Genomic DNA, 16,019 nt, shown 5'->3' on the forward strand with positions numbered 1-16,019 from the left:
CACCGGAATCGAAGCCAAGACATTTGTTTAACAGCATTAGCCACTACATTACACTGTATTTTGTCAACAGTAATGGGAAAATATTGGTGTAAAGTTTTCCAAAAATACATAGAAATATGAGATGATGATCAAATTATCCCTTCACACAAGTTCAACCATAGCGCCAAACTAAGGCTTAAAATATCTTCATCTTCTGAAATAATAATATTACCATTGTATCCATTTCAAAAATTTTGAAATAATATGCATAAAAGGACAGAGCAACAAAATATTATATTGTTACGAAAATTGTATTCTTAACTAATATGACTTAAGTTGATTTGAATTTTGTGGCACTTGATAATACATTAGTTATACGTAGTATTTAAGTTAAAAGGAACTAATGAAAACATAGAAACCACGCAACTCTTATTTGAATTTATAAAAAGAAACTTCGTGACAACGTCTCCTTGAGGGTCAAGGCGTGCCAAGCGGCTTTGCATTGGGTGACGTGTAGTCAGCGCATCGAGTCCCATCCCCGTTGTTTTATGGCTTTTTAAACTTGAGTCTGCTGAGATTGCTACTATTGCGTAACGACGCAAGCTTTGATATATTTAGAAATAATTTTAATTAAATTCACTGAAATTCAGAATATAACCAAGACACTCTTCTACATTGCAGTTTGTTTTATTATTTCCGTATTTTATGTAATTTGTAATGTGTTATATAAGTATCTCCTTATTTTGTTTTACGAGTGTTTTCAGATTTGAAATATTAGGTGTAAAGGTAATGCGTCGTATATTGTATTCTTGGAAGCTCTGTATGCAAGTAGGCTATTTTTATAAACGGTAGCCTGAAATTTTATATCTCTTCCTTGAGTTTAACTTATATTATCTTCTCGTTATTATAATTTATTGTCTCAGTATCTATACTTTCTACCGTTATGTGCATTTGTGTTCACATGTGCAGCTTAACATGTTTTACTCTTCCCTTGGTTATGACAAATATGTATCTCTGCTTGTATTTCTCTAATTTCATTTCATCAAAATCATGTGAACTCTAAAGCTGAAAGCAGAAAATGTAGGGCACTGTATTTTGGCCTGTTGTTGTTGAAAAAAATAGTAGTTCCCCAATTGTTCACGAAATTTTGGAGCTCTCATCGGGATCGAACCCGCTGCCGTTAGCACAGAAGGCGAGAGCGGTAACCATTAGAGTCTAATTTCAATAAACACTGGTACTGAATTCAGTATTATTATGATTAAGAATTTAATTTGCTTACAGAAAGTGATTTAAAAATATTGAATACTAGGAATATTTGTGTTACAAACATTCTAATTATGGTACTCGAGCTACGCTTCAACATCAGAATTGGCTATTTTAATTACTTCTAATTACCCGGAGAAGCGAGTGTTGCTTGCTAGTGAAAAGAAGTAATTACTAACATGAGCAGAACTCGTTTGAACGGTTATGCGTTCCGTATTTCAGGCACTAAATCAATCGTGCCGACGAGAAATAGTGGATGATTACAAAGACCTGCATGAAAGCAAAAGCAATCCGATAGCTCACTTTCGAATCAACGTTCCAATTACACCCTTTTCTTTAATGGAAGGATGCTCGCTCATTCCTCTACTCCCTGTGTACAAGAAAAGCATCATCGAAAAAAGTTTAACGACAATGATACAAACTTTCAGGAGGAGAACAATTGAAAACATAGTAATGTTGTTGAAAATATCACGTATGGATAAAAATTACATATATATTTCGCGGTACTCTTCACGTTTTCTTGCATTCTCTGCTTCACATAGCCACGAGGAAAATTTTCGATTTCCTGTCATTGCGTTTATATAATTCAACATTTCTATTGATCTGGAGACCTTCTTGTCTCGTATAAGGACTGGCTACTCTTTTGTACTTCCCTCATGCCTTGTGGCACATTGAATGTGCAAAGTGAATATATACGAGATCAAGTATCCTTACCAGCTCCTTTTGTGACCCACTTTGACCTTACGTATGTTATATGGGCATTGTGGGGATTTTAATGTTTTTATAACTTGCAAAGATGTATTTCGATATTTCGTATTGAAACAAAATTAATCTCGTGTTTACTATGCCATTATTTATTTTCCCATATAGTTAAGTCGCATCGATGGCGAGCACTTTGAATGGCCGACTCAAAATCTATCCATCGAGTTAGAGTCCTGGTCTGGAGATATACTCTTGTGATACCATTCATTAATGTCATCATTCGTTGCGATTATTCAGAAAAGCGATATAAAACAAGAAAACACAAAATATAACTACGGCAAGCCCGTTTTGAATATGCTTTGGTTATGCGGTTAAGGTTACATATTTAAAGATATTAATACATTCAGTATATTTTACTAAGTAGTCAAACGACTACTTCAATATCTCCACCTACGTTACCGTGTTTGATCCTGGCCTGGGCATGGATGTTCTTTGAATGTTCCTTCATCAGTTTCATCTAATAATTACTCATCCTCATCTTAGCAATTAGACACAAGTTGCAGAGAAGAGGCGCTAAACAACAAAAATACAACCTACCGAACCACTAACGTCGGCTGACTAAATATCATGTCATGAAAAAATTATATTGGAAAGAAATAAGTTAAATACAGTAAACTTTGCGATATTCCGATAGTTATGAATATAATAGATAAGTTATGTCTCTATTTCTCTTGATAATCATGCCAATAATATCATTCTTCCTTCGTCCGACTGAAAAGACTGCACACGTAAGTAATTTTGCATCGCTTTAAGATGCAGCATTCTCCGGCATGCGACCTGCTCACCTTTTAGGTTCAATTTCTAAACGTTTTCCTCTTTTATTACAAGGAATCAGATTTCACAATACTTTCCCGCCGCTTTGTAGACCATGTATATAAAGTAAATATAAGAGTTTTTATTACGTAATGTTAATTAGTATTCTCTACAAACGACGCACAGGAAATGTTATCATTTCTTGAACGATATTAGTCCATTTTAGACATAAACCGTTCTGATGAAAATATGCATTCTGCATTTGAAGAAATTAAGAGAAATGTCTATCCCACTCTCAGACGAAAAGTGATATTCGTACTGAAATTGGGAGCTGATGACGTGTAATACTTCGAGTTCAAACAAAAAAGTTGACGAATATGCAAAGTAACCTTTATTGTGTTATAATCAGATATTGGTAAAGTTGTTTTTTGACTACAGGAAGGGTCGTTACTTACATTGTTCTAAGTTTTAAGGAAATGTTGGATATATTTTCTTGTGTGAACCCTTTCATTTCTCTCATACTCTCACAGACATTGTAATATAAATTAGGTTCTTCTTTGTTTCTTGAAGAAGAACAATTTGACAAGTATTTTAAAATATTTACTTCATTCAATATTTTGCAATAATAATAATACATTCAGAGTTATGGTAACGTGCTGCAGGTTAATTCTAACTCTAGTGTTTCAACATAAACAGAATAAGACAAACGTATCTTCGAATTATAGTAAAAATATTTGCACTACCAGGAACATCTCGAGAGCTTCGATAAAATGTAGCTTTTCTCAGAGCTAAGGTAAACATTGAGAAACTTGATACTGCGGAAGAGCAGCCATTTTGTCCAGAGAAATCCGCTCCTACGCCGACCTTCGGGATCGATTGAAGTGTGGCGGTCGGCTCTGCATTATGCGGAGCTACGTAATCCCACGCTCTGCGGAAATCAGACCTTGATATCAACCACGCCAATCATGACATCCAACAGGTTCCCGAAGTGAAAGAAATGTCTTTGCCTTCATTTTTCCTTAATCCGTGATTAATTAGTGTCAAACAAAGCGGGACTCTAAGAAGCGTCTTTATCATTCATTGGATACATAATTTATTACATTTACATGCGTAAAAAACTTACTTTCTTAAACTGTTAGGTATTCCATGAAATCTATCAACTATAGCTTGCCGACATCTGTGGCGGAGTGGTTATCACAGCGCGGTACGACGCCAGGGATCCCGGGTTCGAATCCCAGCCTGGGCATGGTTGATCTTTGTGAGTGTCCTTTCATCAATTTCATCATGTCATCACTCACTCTCATCGTCGCGATTAGTCAATTGTGACAGAAAAGCGACGTAAAATAAACCAAATCAATCAATCAATCAAACCAACTATAGCTTACTCCATTGTCGAAACTTGTCTATTGGTAATTATTTGTAAATTGCTTCATTATCATCACAAAATATTCTGTTATCCGAGCATAAAGTAGACTGAAAGAGCATACTTTGAAAAACTTTCACAAAAACTCTGAGTCAAAGTAAATCAGAGTTAAGTAACCTGAGTACTATGAAATCAATGAAGACGAAATTATTTATTCATTTCACTGGGCTTAAAATTACTTCTTGAACTAAAAACTGAAGTTTTATCTATACTGTGTGCATTTAAACCGTGTTCTAAAAATTTTGTTATGTTTGTAATATCATTTTTCGTATTTTGAGGAGCGGTTAGGTCTGAACCACGTCGAACCATAAAGCCAATTAGAAGCGATTTATACAAATAATGATTGCTTTGGATTGATTTACTTCGCTTTTCTTCCAATTTTGGCTAATCGCGAAGATATAGATGAGTGATGATATGATGAAATTGATGAAGGGACACTCACAAAGAGCATCCATGCCCAGTTCGGGATTCGAACCCGGGACTTCTGTCGTCGTAGATCGATGTAATAACCACTTCGCCACGGAGGTCGGTGATTTCTACAAATAAGTCTTTTTGCTTTTTTTTTTTCATTTTGCAAACAAATCGGACATTTTTGTCTGGTCTGCTTTACGAATAAGACCGGAAATTTAGTAATTGCCTGAATGTCGGTGACAATGGTTCTTTATTACCTTGTAATGCAAATTGGACATTATCCATTGTCTAGTGTTTTTGCTATTTATGCCTATTCCAACATCAAGTTTCGAGAGAGCACCTCTCCTCTTCAGGTGAACATATTTTTGATGGTGGTGTGGATCGAACTACAGCCCTGCATTAGTAATATTTAATTATAACAAGACAGAATTAGAACTAACTCGGCTATATTTTCAATCTATTTTGTCTCCCAAGTTAATAAGTTTAAAATTAGAATTCCTCACTAAATGTAGAATACATGACGCTGTCAATTTGCATACAATTAATTACATATTCAGTGTATTTTTTTAAAACTCATAAAATTCAATTAGAAATCTAATATTTACCCGTTTGCCCCTTTCTGTGTGAAAAAGAAATATTTTCACTAAAGAAATACTTCAAAGTTTAATTAACATAAACGGGATAACATTAACACTCTAATGTTATCCCGTTTTTACACAATTTTACAACGGCTACCTAATTGACAACAAGCCCATTGTTTCTATCCTGTTGCCAATTTGTGATATAAAACTTAAATTTATATTAATACATCCAGTATAATTGGGCCAGTGACAAATCCAATAAGAATACTGGTTTAAAACTACTTGCTCGTATTCTGCAGGTGTAAGAAGAAACAAATTTTGAGAATAGGTTATATGAATTTAGGTACTTGTACACTAAGAAATCAATACAAAAATGCATATGATTGTACATGCTTTGGCTTTATCAGAGTCTGTTAAACTGTCCACCATAATGATGCACATAACACATATACTTGATTAGATAGCGCACGTTTTACTTACCTTCTTATTATCTAAATTATGATTGTATTTTGTTTTGTTTATGTTGCGTCGCTTTTATACCAAATTAGATTAATCTCAACGATAGCGATGTATGTCGGGTTGATGAGATCGATGAAGGAATCTAGTGGCCTCCCCGATGGCTCAGTGATAGCATCGTCGCTTTATAATCAAGGGGTCCCGGGTTCGATACCCGGTGGACGCAAATAGTGGTTCGGATACAGTGGCGCAACCACACGGAGGGCAGGGGCATCGCCTCCTAAACTTCGACGGAAGTCAGTTCTAGGGGGGCAAACATTGACGGCCAAGGGAACCTGCAGGGGCACAGAGGAAAATTGCCCCCTTCGATTTCAAATTTTATGCAAATTAAAATACATTTCGTAAAATTCTCATGCTCGCTTTGCTCACAGCCCTACTTTTCTCAGTTTCGTCAAGTTCAGAGCCGTACTATGGGGGCGGCTGGTGTCGGCCATGGATGCCGAGCGATCTAAATGAAAAAAGTTGTAAGAGAGAATGCCATGGTGACTAATGCCCTGTTAAATCAATATTGTTTTCAATTCCAAAAATTGGATCTAAAAATTTTCTTGATCGCTTCGCTCGCAATGTATTTTTCTCCTGTAATGTAATGTAATGTATTTAAATAATGTGTGTTGTATATATGTATTGAATACATATTGAATACGTACACAATTTAGTGTTAGCATGTTGCATACAAAAATAATTATCTTCGGAATGCATTTCTAATTCATTTTCTGCCATTCAAAAATACAGTTTGTGTGCTTGTTTTCCATCATTAGCTAATGTGAAATTGACTGTGTTGGAAAAATATTTAAAATCGTTTGACCAAAGAAATGCTTTAGCACCGACTTCTACCACCTTTTTGCGTAATTTATGAGGATAATAACGTCTTTGATACTACTACTACCACTAATAATAATAATAATGCCATTATTGTTGCTGTTTTAGGTACGTTTATCCATGTACTTGACCCCCAGACAAAAATTCGTGGTTCCGCCTCTGTTCGGATCCCACTTTAAAATGTAGGTCAAGTCCAGATTAGTCTTACTGTGCATAAAGTCGACTTAAAACATCAAATCAATAAACCAACCAAATCGAACATACAGTAATAAGGGTGAATTAGCACAAAAGGCAATTGGCACATTCGCCAATCCAACCGCTAAAAATTGCAAATAAAATAATCCTTTCCATAATCAGATGATGAGGATATTAAAGATCAAACCATTCAAAATGATTTAAAAGAAGTTCTAGAAGAACACCAGTCGTCAGCACCTTGTTAACCTTACAATCTCGTTTCATGGTTTGCCCATGATAATCGAATGATAATACTAAATTCGATGCACCGAGTTTAAATCTCAGGCACGAAGTGGGAAACAAGACGTTCATCGTCCACTTTCTCTTCGTTGGTACACCCAGTACCTAACGTTAACAATCTTTATTGTCAAGAGATTGACTGCATGTTTTGCCGTACAAGAAGGGTAAGGTAATTTAATTGATTGATTGATTTTGATATTATGGGCATTTCAGCACACAGGCTATATTTTCCCTTAACGCAATATGGGGATACACCCCTTAACCAAACCGAAATTGAGGGCACACCTCTAACTAGAAAATAAAATATATCTGTTAAAAACTTCCTTATCCAAGTTTGAAAACTAACTCGTCCATTCAATGTTTAACACAGCTAAAACTACACTGTCTCTGAGGACTAACATATCCGTATCTACCTATGAAAAGCTGAGGCTGTAAAGGGGCACTTAACTCACAGATGCACAAACGCAAAACAACACAGCCTACGGAGGATTATATTGGTTGTAGATCCAGAGTCTCGTTGATCTGAAACATTACAGTTAAACGGGTGTACTACGTGGAAGTGAGGTTGACTCTTGGGATGCTTTACCAGAAGGTCGCCCCTTAAGGTAATTTAAGTTCAAACAATTAATGCCGAAACACTTATTATATACCTATACCTTCAACCTTGGTTTACAATTGTAATTACAAGTAGCTATGCATGTTCATATTGTTCGGTATTAGAATTCACAGTTCATACACGTATCTAACGCTTTAGAGAGAGAGAGAGGGAGAGAGATTGATTGATTGACTTGCTTTATTTTACTTCGCTTTTTGTGCCACTTTTGGCTAATTTGTGAAGATGGGGATGAGTGATGATATGATGAAATTGATGAATGAACACTCACAAACATCCATGCCCAGGCTGAGATTCGAACCCAGGACCCCTGGCGTCGTAGCGCGCGCGCGCGAGAGAGAAATCTTAACTCATAGAAGTTTGAGGTGACACGTGGCCCACTGATGTTGCGGTTTTTTGTAAAGAGGGTTCGGTTGATGGGATAGTTCCTTTGATTCTTGCACAAAAATTTCACAACGATTTACGGCGCTGAGGCACCAAAACGCTGAAAACCTAGCAAAAAGCTACGTTTATATGTCTGCCTCTCTTCGAAGTTGAGGAATGGTTGGGGCTTTCCGGGGGAAAATGTCCAGGGCAAGTTTAAATGGTATTATGTTATAAATTTCTATTTTCGCAATTTTGTTTCGTTGTTACCACGAATAACGAACTAATGAAAATGAAACTAAAACTGTTAATTTTTAACTTCAGTGGCACGTCGCTATGAATATTTCTACTCACTTTATTAACTTTAATTCAATATGCTAATTATCTTTTCTTTTCTTAATAGTGTCTGGTTGAAGATAGCTTAAATTCATATCATGGGGTGGATGTAAAGGGCTATTGTCCCCTTTCCCTATTGGCTAGTACACGTCTCTGAATGGATTGAACTGGTCAAGGGTGAAATCTCAGAAATGTTTTCCGTACAAGATTTTATCCTTAACCAGCATATTTTTGAAGATGTTATTGTTATCAATGACCACATTCTGCATGATATCCTATGAATAAGTATTACTTGCCGCAGCGCTGAAAATTCTCATTCTTAACTTCACGGCTCTCCATGTGCTGCATTTCTCGGTAGGCAGATTTTTATCCTTACCTGTCAGCAACCTCAAGTACACATTGTAATACCAACAGAGGATAGGGCTTTTACGGGAATTCCCCATAACCAGATCAGGTTTCTGACAAAACTTGCTTGGCTTTCAAATTGGCCAATCCCACACTGCTCAAAAGCAATATGGCTTGAATTTGAGCAGAACACGAACACACACACACACACACACACACACACACACACACACACACATACAAAGGTTAAAAATTATGCGACAATAAAATGGAAAACTACGATAAAAATGAAAGTTTTGAGCAATTGACAACATGAAATCCTGCAATAACTACGATAAGCCACTCACGCAACCATATACGTTAAGTATCAAGATGTAAGATGAAAACTTTTCGTCTATCAGGGCACATGGTAAACGAGCATTTGCTCTGCCTGTAAGGAATATGTGATTCAGATCTAGCGTCAAAGAACAAGTCAGAATCATGTGTAATTGGACAAATAATTCAAGCTGGATACCTTTAGAAGATCATAAACACAAGAAGACAATGTGAAAAATATGAATCGACTGTTTCCTCAAACGAATTGTTAAAGTAATTTGAATTTCAACGAAAATCTCAAACTGAAACATCCTATGAACCGATGTACCAACTAACTAAAACTTGCAAAGTGCATTCTTCATAAAATCTATGAAAGTTTGCTTGAAACGCTTATTTCTTCAATTTCATAAGGAAACCGCAAGTATGTAGAACAGAGCTGAAGTTTGTCAGTGATAAACATTAGAAAGACACCGCGAGTTGCAATATGTACTGCGGTATCTTCCTAACATTGAGCTTGGTAGAGAATTTGCTCAACCACAGGCATTTCCTGACCAACAAATTCCAAGAGAATGCACATATTTAAATATTGTGGTGGCATTTTGTTACGGTACTTCACTATATTTAATATTAGTTAATACTCTTTTTAAAAATTAGTTAACGTTCTCTCGTGAGAGTTGGATGGTTTTGTTTTATAAAAATAGATTAATTGAAGATTCATTATTAATTTTAGCCGTCGTCTCCGAGGATCTTAGTTTAATTTTAGACACCATTTAATTGATGATATTAGTTAGTTTCAGATATCTCAGAGATGATCCCTTAATTTTAGTTACGATGGCTATCTACTCTCATGTTAATTGACGTCTTTGAGATAATTGCACCTCTGCTGCTCTGTAGAATAATTAGTTGGCAGCGAAAATTGAAGCCTTGGATCATAATTTCATTTTTTTTTTTATCACATCCGAGTTTCATTGAACAATGGTATCATTGGACGTTTTACCTTTCAATCGTCGTCGTGTGGCGCATGCACATCCCATTATAACTTGCTCATCGATTTATCGTCGCGGGTTCGAATCCTGGGCGTGAGTGTTCTTCGTATGTCCAATTATCAATTTCATCATATCACTCATCCTCATCGTGGCGATTAGCCAAGAGTGGCAAAAAATAGAAGCTAAATAACAAAAAAAGTCAAATCACATGGAATTACTGTGGAACGTTTTGTTTTTACACATCTTCGCTTCTCAGTAACTTCCAGCCGAAGTGCTAGGAATAGTGTTCGCCATTCTTCGATGTCATATTGTTGATACAAAGTCTGAATGAGGTGTGTGCGTGTGTGTGTGTGTGTAGTACCTTCAAGATATAGAGTAACTTATATTTTTTGCAAGGTGGTTTTGTCATTGCTTGTGTAACTCCATCTTTATATTTATGTTATGATTAGACCTCGGATTTTTAGGTTCTAAAAAGTGTGCTTTTAGGTTCCTAAAATAGGCTCTAAAAATCCTAAAATATTTTCTAAAAACCTTAAATTAGATTCTAAAAAACTTAAATTAGGCTCGAAAAATTCTGAAATAGGTTGCTAAAAGACAATTTGGTTCAAAATTCCTGAAAAATACTGATTAGATACAATCGTTAAAAACAAAATTTCACAAGAACCGTAATAAACAAATATTAATTTTCTAAACAAATTTTCATTTCTTTACTTTATATCATTTTCAAAATTATCTACAAATTATTATAATACTGCACTTGTGCTGTTACTTGTTGAAATGAAAAATGAATTACGTATGTATAATTTGCTGGGTGGCTACTCACTTGGAATTCCTTGAACTCCGGGAATTACACGTTAAATATTAAAAAAAGGTAAAGTGCTCCCCTGGGCATAGCACCACGCCCTGAAGGCGTATAGTGGGTGTGGGTGTAACGCCCCACACTTACTTGATCCGGTCGGGAGTGGGGGTGATGTGATCAGCATCACGCTCCTGACCGCCTTTACCCCCCAGGGTTTCCCCCAGGTACCCATGTTATTCGACGCTGGGAGGGCGGCGGGGCCGTTTCCAACGTTAGAAAAGTTCCCGGATTTGAACCGACTGGGGGTCGAACCCGGGACCTTTAGCATGGTAGTCAGACGCGGTACCGACTGAGCCAACGCGGACAACAACACGTTAATTATTGGCACCGGAAATTATGAGTGAATTATTAGCTCTGGAAATTATTCATGAATTTGAAATAAGGTACAAGCGGATGTTTTCTCTATTCCATTTTTTTTCTCCGTAGACGTGAAAAATTGCAACTTTCATTAATCCATATCCCATTAAGTTTATACATGTTTATAAATGCCCTGAGGCAAGTTTCTCTCAGTTTAGCTTTTATTTCATTCATTTTTTTTAGGATGAAAAAAAGCTACACTGAAAATAAAACAAAATTTTCTCAATCCGTTTACTTTGTTAGTGTCTTTTACAGAACAATCTATCTGACAAACGGAAGATTATTACAAAATAATATATCTTGAAGTTGATTAGGTAATTTAATTTGTTACATTGGAATCATACAAACCCTTTATATTTCAATATTTTTGTGTGTGGAAGGGAGGGTGAGAGTCGGTAATACGTAAGGTTGGAATAGCGAAAACATCTGCTAGTATCCTTGAATTTTTGGAAAGTTCACCTTGAAAACCAGGAATTATACTTGAATTTTATCATGGTCCTAGTGACCAACATGAATCGTTTTGCGTTATCCACACTCAAACTCCACCTCTTGTCTGTGAGGATCATTTCATGTGCTGAAAATTATCTTTCAACAGAAACATAGTCAGTAGTGCTAATTTGAATGCTGAAATATTACTTCGCAAGGCGTGAATGCCAAAAAGGACCAAACTGACGCGAAAGTGAGCAAGGCCACACACATCAGAAGTTTGCACTTGGGACTGTGCAGGCAGTAGAGGCGATTGGGTACCAAATGGTATGAGAATGGGGAGGGGGGCAAGGACAGTTTGCTTTATCTTAGTATGCAAGGCTTAGTCTATAGTGCAGGGGTATAAAGTAGGGGGAAACTGTCCCATTTCGTCGCCACTGCCTGCAGGTAACAGTGACGTCAGATATTTTTGTTTTGTTTAAGGCTTTGATAAACATCATACACTTGGAGGGAGGGAAATCGACCGAAAACATGTTTCAAACACGCCAGTCATTGAATTATTTCTCCACCAAACCTAGTAAATACCTCTGTGAGATATAAAAATCCTGTAAAACCTAAAAGAAATATAAAAACCTAAAAAAAGGTTTAATTTAGGCACATAAACCTAAAATAGGTTCTAACAAGCAAGATAGGTTATTTCTGGCACTATAAAACTTAGTCAGTTGTTTCGTTTTTTTATGAAACGCCGATATAACTTGTTATTTCTTATTTACCTGCAAAGGAAAAAATAGGTTAAAAAACTAAAATCCGACGTCTAGTTATGATTTAGTTTAGTTACTTGAAGAAATTGAAAATGTTGAAGATTAGCGTGATGTAGGTTAAGCGGAAAAAGGGTCCCGGATAAAATAGTGAACATGTTTTCAGATGAAAACTACATATGTGTACTTCTTGTTGGCATTCCATATGTTTTGGTGTACATATAATTAAAACCATACGTATTGAATTGTTGTATTGTAAATGTGCACAAACTAAATCTATTTCTACCCTGTGATTGTACATCCCATAATTATGTATATAGCTGTAGTTAGACCTAAGTATTGAATTGTGTAATTCTGAAAAAAAGGGTGGGGTTGTTTTTTGTAAAAAGGAAAGTACCTAGGTATAAAGAAACAGTTACAACTGGAATGACAGCATCTAACAAAAATGTTGATCACTTTTACTATATTAAGCCCCTATCACACGGAACTGGATTTCTAGTAGGAACGCTCTAGTTGACGCTGGACTGGCTACCCATTTGCTAGTTTTCGCCTCACACGGTACTTGTTACACCGTACTTGTCGATAGTCTTTCGTTCCCATAATGGCGGCCGCGCGAGATGTAAACAACGTATCACTTCACACTTTTAAAATACGATAACTATTCAACCGAGAGGAATATCGCTTTGTTTTAAATGGTTTTAGGTAGAGAAGAACGGCGCTGATAAAATACATACTTTACAACGTTTACTATACACGTATGGAAGAATATTTTAGCTTTTTCAATTGTAAACATGCCTTTCGTGCTGTATGCACTCGGAAACCACAGACAAAAAAGGCTACTTTGCAAACTCACAGATTATCTTCACATCGCCAAACTTTGCTCTGATTGGCTGTTCCACAGAATCTAGTCGAAGAAGTTAGTAGCAATTAGAACATGTCCTATTCCTCAAAACCAGTCAAGCAGTCAGCCAGGCGGCCATAATTTCTACCTAGAAAGTCAGTTCATCGCCAACTAGGGCATTCCAACTAGAAATCCAGTTCCGTGTGATAGGGGCTTTATTAATTGTGCATCTTGCTATTAATTTTTAATATACAAGTTAATTTAATATTTACTACTTTCAAAAAATAAATCTGTAACGACACCGAATGAGGTTAAAAGGACAGTTTACTTCCTCTTGGTAGACAAGTCTTAGCATTAAGAGGCCACAGTGCGGGGGAAAAGTTGGGGGCAACTGCCCCCGCCCCCCTAATCGCCGCCACTGATAGAAACAATAAAGTATGACACACCTGCAAACTACATTACCAGCTGTTAACTCCTACGGTAATTACAATTTATAAGTAAAACAAAAGTAAATAGAAAACTAGACAATTGAAATGGTTGAAGGAATATTACATGGCAATAAAGAGCCATTTCAACCAAGCACGTATCTAGACATATGTATCTCCTATGTAATAATAATAATAATAATGAATCTTATTATTACACGAATAGGTAAAAATATAGTGTAAACAACAGACGTTCATCATGTAGTTTGTTTCTAGTTCTAGTTAAATCCACTAAAATTTATATAAAAACAGCTGTCCTGCCAAGGAAATTAATGTTAAATATAAACAGAGAAATTCGAGATTTATAGACAACAAAAATGTTGTTACTTTCAGCTAATGAAAAGTGAAATCCAGATTAACATTTCATGTAAATTATAATATTATTATGCATTAAAATTACGTTACGAGTTATGCTGTCAGTACAGTACTGATTCATCCAAATCAAATCCTTACTTTATGTTAAGTCCAAAGGAAATAAATGAACTTGATATTTCCAACTAACGGTAAAACAGTATTTTGGGTGCTACTAATTTTGATCACTTTGTAACACTTTCGGCACGCCTTGTAAATATGTTCTTGACATTTATTAACTTTCAGCAGCAGAAAAACAAAGCAGGGTTAAAGTCCAAATCAGAGTCAATAAAAACCGCCAAGCTGATAGAATCAGCCTGATTGTATCCCTTTCAAAATGTTTACATTTTTACATCGCCTGCTCTTCAAAAACCAGAAATTTGTAATTAACAGAGAATGAAATACCAATTTCATTAGCACCAAATGCATGACTATATGATGTCACAAAGCTAGGCAGAAATTCAATTAATATCAACTCAACACCCTTATCTCCTACTGGTGCTTGTCAAGTGAATGGCTGTAGATCAAACAGCAGGCTCTAACCTTTCCTATTAGCTGATGATTTAATATCATTTCTCACGATAAAGCTAATGAAGAGCGAATACATCGAGTGTTGTATTTTCTGGGTGCCTAAGAGGGTCATTCCAACAATAAATTAACAATTCTGTTGTTAAATTGCTTATGCGTTATACAATTGTAGGTGCATGTAACTAACACGGTTCATGTACAGAGAAAAATCAGGTTCACTTTTGGATGTGCAGGAGGTACAAAGTGCAAGTACACCCGTGTCGAAGAACCACAAACCCACCTATGTTATCTAGTGGTTAGAGAAGCTCATTGGGAACCCAGATATATCTTAATTTCAGAGCAACAAGCTGTTGATCAATGTTTGCGGCTGAAAAAATGCGTTTTATATCTTAATAACACATTAACACGTACTGTACAAGAGCCTTTCGCATTTTTGTGGAGGTGTCAAAGCAAAACCAGACAATTTCCTCCCCTTCTTAAGCAACTCACGAATGCGGTATTTAACCAACCGCGGATAAATTAAACCCTAAGAAACTAATCTGTGGATGTGAAGGTGGACTAATAGATTATATTATTATTAAAATGTGTGTTTGAAGGCCGAGTTTCGCCATCGATATTGCTTTGAATACCTGTCATTGAAATTCTCAGTTATTTGAATACAAAAGTGATAGTTATCTACACAATTATTGTATATACATATCAATTATCCGAATTATCCTGGTATTATTATCCGGATATTTCTCAGGTAAACGCTACGTATCATCCTACAGGAAGAAGTTCGCGATTGGAGATGCTTCAAGGAAATTCTCTGCTTTTATTCATTAAGGTAAACAGAATGATCGTTCATATAAGATATGCAAATTAATGAATACAAAAGTTGGGAGTTTCCGTTCTTTTAGAGTAAGTGTGTATAACAAACGTATCGAACATTAAGTAGTAAGTTACTGATAAATGAGCATATTTAAATTTCTAAAATTAGTAAAAATCTCTCGTGGCTGGCAAGACTCAATGAAGTTAATAATAATGGTACATATTTAAGTTTATATTACGGTATGTAAATACATTTGAGAATACATAAAGTTGACAAGTTTCTTTACTAAAATAGCTTGCGATCAGTTGTTGAGGGCCCCTCCCTTTCCCTTTGATATTTATCTGGTATAGATGTGCAACTGTTAAAGAACAATAACAGTTTAGAACTAACACAAATATATAGTTATTTAATATTTAGTTTTACAATATAAAATTGTAACACACATACGATTGCGATTTTACTAAGACGTGATCAGTGTCAGTTCACCCATCCTAGGTTCTAGAAATCTTCTCATTCTTTATAATTATCGCTAAACTTTAGAAAAAAATTGAGTAATTTCCCCAACGCAGTAGTTAGTATAAATACAGATAATACCCTTGCTAATTCTTATGCCAGTAATTAAGAGGTCTCGGGTTCGATTTGCATGGGAGTGTTAGTGGTTCAC

General features: G+C 35.8%; 1 long non-coding RNA gene across 1 annotated transcript in view; it reads right to left on the reverse strand.

Annotated features, from left to right (window-relative positions):
* Positions 1-16,019, reverse strand: part of LOC145984206 (uncharacterized) — a 32,817-nt gene that overhangs the window by 15,909 nt on the left and 889 nt on the right. The window lies entirely within an intron of this gene.

The sequence above is a fragment of the Lepisma saccharinum genome, chromosome 2 (assembly GCF_977018435.1).
Source record: "Lepisma saccharinum chromosome 2, izLepSacc3.1, whole genome shotgun sequence".
NCBI classification, from domain to species: domain Eukaryota; kingdom Metazoa; phylum Arthropoda; class Insecta; order Zygentoma; family Lepismatidae; genus Lepisma; species Lepisma saccharinum.